This window comes from Macrobrachium nipponense, chromosome 8 (assembly GCF_015104395.2).
Source record: "Macrobrachium nipponense isolate FS-2020 chromosome 8, ASM1510439v2, whole genome shotgun sequence".
Lineage (NCBI taxonomy): Eukaryota > Metazoa > Arthropoda > Malacostraca > Decapoda > Palaemonidae > Macrobrachium > Macrobrachium nipponense.
This window is the reverse complement of record NC_087203.1, coordinates 45,341,688-45,346,687: the sequence shown is the minus strand read 5'-3', so window position 1 is coordinate 45,346,687 and position 5,000 is coordinate 45,341,688. Positions and strand designations below refer to the sequence as shown.

The following is a 5,000-nucleotide window of genomic DNA, read 5'->3' as shown; positions in this document are numbered from 1 at the left end:
GCTACTCCCGCTGACCCTTCTAGCTCTATCTAGTACTCCCTATCCAAATTTTTTTTTGTTTTTGTTGTTTTTTATTTTTTCTATTTTATTTTTCACCAATTTTATTTTTCACCATTTATACATTTCAAAAGTCTTGGCATTTCTTTTTTCATTTTTCGTTGGGTTTTCATTTTTTCATTTTTCGTCACATCGCATTTTACGTAGATATATTTTTCTCTATGTGAACGATAGAACGTGCAGTTATTTTTTTTGGGGTGAAATGAAATAGAGAGAGAACCATCACGATATAGTATATAAATTTTTTTTTCATACATGCTTTCTGGAAAAGACAGCAGAAGACGAAGAGTGTTTTTTTTTTTTCGTTGCTAATGTTATATAGAAAGTAATAATAATCGAGACCTTGCTCTACTACCTGACGGAGGAGGTCCGTCGTCGGTCACCTGACGTAGGAAGACTTATTTTTTTTTTTTTTTTTTCTTTAACTGAAGAAGAGAAGGAGGAGAGGAAATACATAATGGCCTCGACTGACCCAGCCATACCCCTGGGGACCGCTTCAACAACCACAACCGCCCCAGTCACCCCAGAAACAACATGCGCCTTCGGCGCCCGTGCAGCAGGCGGAACCTGCGCCTTCAGGAGGAACACTACAACCACAACCACAACCATCTCAGGAAGAAGCCTCAACCTCCCCCCAGGACCGTCTCATGTAGTTGTTTTGCGATTTGTTTTTTTGGAGGGAGACTTCGTCTTCGTTCGTCTTTATTCGTCTTCTTCTACTAATAAATAATAATAATAATAATAATAATATAATATTATATTGTTATTCTTATTATTATTATTATTATTATTATTATTATTATTAATATTTTTTACTATTTTTATAGTTATTATTGGAAAAATAAATGCACTACTGAGGATTTACTTTCCCATTTTATTGACATGTCACTTTGAGTTTTCTTTTATTTAAAATTTTATTATTATTATTATTATATATTATTTATTATTATTATTATTATTATTATTATTACATAAACATGTACCCATACATACTGTGGATCTGTTCTCAATAATAATAATAATAATAAAAAAAAAAAAAAAAAATAATAATAATAATAATAATAATAATAATAATAATAATAATAAATAATTTTTAAGTATAATGTACCCATACATAACTATGGATTTAATTCTCCAATAACAACAAAACAACAACAACAACAACAACAAAATAATAATATTTAAATTGTTTAGTCATGATAAAGTACTAAAGCAGACTTTGACGGTGTTATTTTTGTTAATAAATTGAGTTGTCTTTTGTATCGAGTTATGATTTGACTGAATTACGACTCACTTGTTATATAAGTGATCTTCAAGTTATGGTTTACTTGTGGAAACGGTGGCAAGGTCTTTCTTATAATAGGAACGAAACCGATAACCTTTGTTTATTTTAACTTTATTTCATTTATATATTTTCTAAATTCAGTTTTATTTATTTTTTTGGTGTTGTAAGTGTAAACTCCGTGTTATCATATATTACTGTTTTGTTAGATGGTTGTAGATAACTTGGTGATATTTTAAAGAGTATTTTTTATAAGAAAGTCAAACATTTTTCGATTTTGCAAGAAAGCTGTATTTGTGAATGAGATTATATAAAAAAAATATAAACATTTTGTGATTTAAAGTAAATTAAAAAACCTTATTTTTTAGGAGGTGTACTTTTTACAGGTAAATAAAAAAAGGAAAAAGAGAAGTCATTCCTCGCCATTCATTTCGTAACTTGCCCCCCCCCCCCGCCCCCCTCCTGTTGCAGCCCCTTTGATCTCGCCGCTCTTGAGCGTGTGTTGATTGAAGTACCTCAGGCAGCCCCACAACAAAAGTTTGCAATTTGAGGGAAGGGGAAAGAGAGAGGAGGGAGGGGAGTATAGAGGAGGGAGGGGAAGGGGAAGGGGCGGACAGGAGAGGAGCGTCCATCTCACCTGTTGATTGAATATTCAGGGCGCTTTCGTTGCATGGCTACCTATTAACCCACTTCTCCTGCCCGATACAGGTGTAACCTAGGAATATCCCAGCTTCCCCCCCCCTTCTGGCCCCCTACTCCTTTCCTCATCCCTAGTTGCTCTCTTCCCCTTCCCTCCCACTTGCATCCCTTCAGGAACCCCCCCCCCCCTCCTCCAATAGACCAAGCCCCGATGGTCACTTAGTACTTTCTCTCTCAAGGTTGTAGAGCTTTTAATACTCCTGATTCACTGCCCCTGAGTTATGGCCCCCGATGGGTATTAGATGCCCCCTTTTTTTTTTTTTTTTTTTTTTTTTTTTTGTTTTTTTTTTTTTTTTTTTTTTTTTTTTTTCTAATGGCAGATGTCTTGACTTTTATGGTACTGTATTGGTTTTAGCTTCATACTTTTTTATTTTTATGTTTTAATGATTTTTGAGAATATATATATATATATATATCCTATATATATATATATATATACTATATATATATATATATATACATACACACATATATACACAATTCTTACATATTAGCTCGTTATCTTTTAGTGAAATATAGTTTGTTTGATATATATATATAGATATATATATATATATATATATATATATATATATATATATATATATATATATACATATACATTATAATCTATATATATATATATATATATATATATCATAATATATATATAATCTCTTCAGCCCCTGTTTTTATTTCTTTATTTTTGTTTATGCAAACTTCAATGAGCACTAACTCGAAGCATCGCGTGGTTCCATTTATTTCACCATTTCCTTTCGTGCTTCTGTTGGTTGCACCACTTTGCAGAACTCTCTTTCTTCCTTCATTTCCATTTCATTCCCCTCACTTCCCTTTCCACTCTTCTTCACCTCCACTTCCTCAGACTCAACTATTGCCTTCTGTTTTTATCCCTTTTTGTGGACATTTTCTCCATAATTCATTTCTCTGATTTATAAGGAGTCACTTTTTTTCCCTCCCACCCTCCAACACCACAATCGTATCTTCTGTTGGTCGGTGATGATCCTTCTCTCTCTTGATTCATTATTGTCCAAAGCCTGGCCTAGATAGCTGGGTAGGATTGCCACTTAATTGGCCTTTTCGTACGTAACAGTTAAACAACAATTCCTTTAGCTTTATTATTATTATTGTTATTATTATTATTATTGATTTATTTTTTTCTTTTGGTCTATTACAGTAATCCTATTCGACTGGGTGGTTTTTATAGTCTGGGGTTCCGGGTTGCATCCTGCCTCCTTGGAAGTCCGTCACTTTTCTATGTGCGCTGTTTCTAGTAGCCCACTCCTCTGCATGAGTCCTGGAGCTACTTCTTCAGCCTCTAGTTTTTCCAGATTCCTTTTCAGGGGTCTTGGGATCGTGTCTAGTGTCCCTATGATTATGGGTATACAATTTCCACTGGCATATCCCATATCCTTCTTATTCTATTTTCAGGTCTCGATACTTATCAATCTTTTCTCTCTTTCTTTCTTCTTCGCTCTGGTTTCCCATGGTATTGCGACATCAATGAGTGATAGTTTCTTATTGATATTGCCAATCAACGGTCACGTCTGGTCTATTTGCACGTATCACCCTATCTGTTTCGATACCATAGTCCAGAGGATCTTTGCCTGATCGTTTTCTATCACTCCTTCAGGTGTGTGTTCGCATACACTACTACTTTTTCTTCTTCTTTATTGTTATTTATTTATTTATTTATTTATTTATTTATTTATTTATATCCCCTTTTGCGAAGTGAGGTCATGATCCTCTGCCATGTTTGTTGTTTGGATTGCCTAGTATGGGTGTCTTCGAGATACCAAGAAAAACCATTGATGAATATTCATTCATAATCTTATTTGCCGGGGCTGCAGAAGAGTTGGTTCGTTTTGGAGATGGATTCGAAGTGAATTTATGTCTATCCTGTGAATTTGGCGTTATTATTCATACGATAAACCCAATTCATACGGAACAACCCCGCTACAAGGGCCATTGACTTGAAATTCAGGCTTCCAAAGAATAATACGGTGGTCTGAAGAAAGGAAGTCATACGCTGTACCACCTTAGGTTCTGCAAACCTAATTCATTTGCTTTTCTGGTTAAGATTGATGTTCAGAGAGCAATTCTGAGACATCCTTGCGTTTTCCTGCCCTCCCAACTGGGTTGGTATGTTTTATGACAGGCTTTTATTTAGCTTGACTTCTGTGTCTGTCTGTCTGTCTGGGTCAAAAGTTGTAACTCAATTCTCCACCTGTTCCCTTCATCTGATGGACTCGAAATTATGCACGGTTACTCTGTTCCCGTGACAATACAACCTTATTAAATGATCAGCAGTCAGCAGTGACCTCTAATGACCGTACAGTGACCTCTCCAAGTATCAAAGGATTTGTATGGAACTGGATTTTTCATAACTTCTTTGGAGCTGTTTGAAAGGTAAATAACTCTACGAGTTTTTATATCTTCTTTGGCTTGGAAGGCTAAGTTAATCATTCTGTGGATTTTTCAAAACTCCTATGGCTTGATAGGATGTCAATTAATCGGTTATATATAATTTCTGTCAAAACTAAAAAGCATAATGTAAAAAAAAAATTAACAAGAATTTTTAAAACACGCAATTATCATCAAAATGCACTAGATGTGAAAAATAAATTTTTTGAGACGCCAGGATTTTCTGACAATTAATCTTGTCTACAAAAATAAAAGCTTGGACGCCAAACATGGAAGGAAGTGCTACAAGAAATGAAAAATGAAATATATTATTTTTTGGAGCACTTCCATGATTAATTGTAAGACAGTCCTGGTGTGTCTCAACAAATTCATCTTTCACTTTTGAGTGCATTTTGATAAAAGCATTTTTTAAAACACTTTCTTTATATCTTTTTTTTTTTATTTTATTTTGTTGGGCTGTGTTGGTTAGACCTTACCTATCGTATCTTATTCTTGACCACTGTTGGTTATCCTTCTTATGTATCTTAGTCTTGACCTGTTG

The 5,000-nt window shown here is 34.2% G+C and overlaps 1 protein-coding gene across 1 annotated transcript in view; it reads left to right on the top strand.

The window, feature by feature from the left end:
• The first annotated feature begins 579 nt into the window (after positions 1-579).
• Positions 580-5,000, top strand: part of LOC135222731 (excitatory amino acid transporter 3-like) — a 472,230-nt gene continuing 467,809 nt past the window's right edge. Inside the window, exon 1 of the mRNA XM_064260959.1 lies at positions 580-706. The gene's annotated coding sequence lies outside the window, so the exon portion shown is untranslated. The remainder of the gene's footprint in view (positions 707-5,000) is intronic.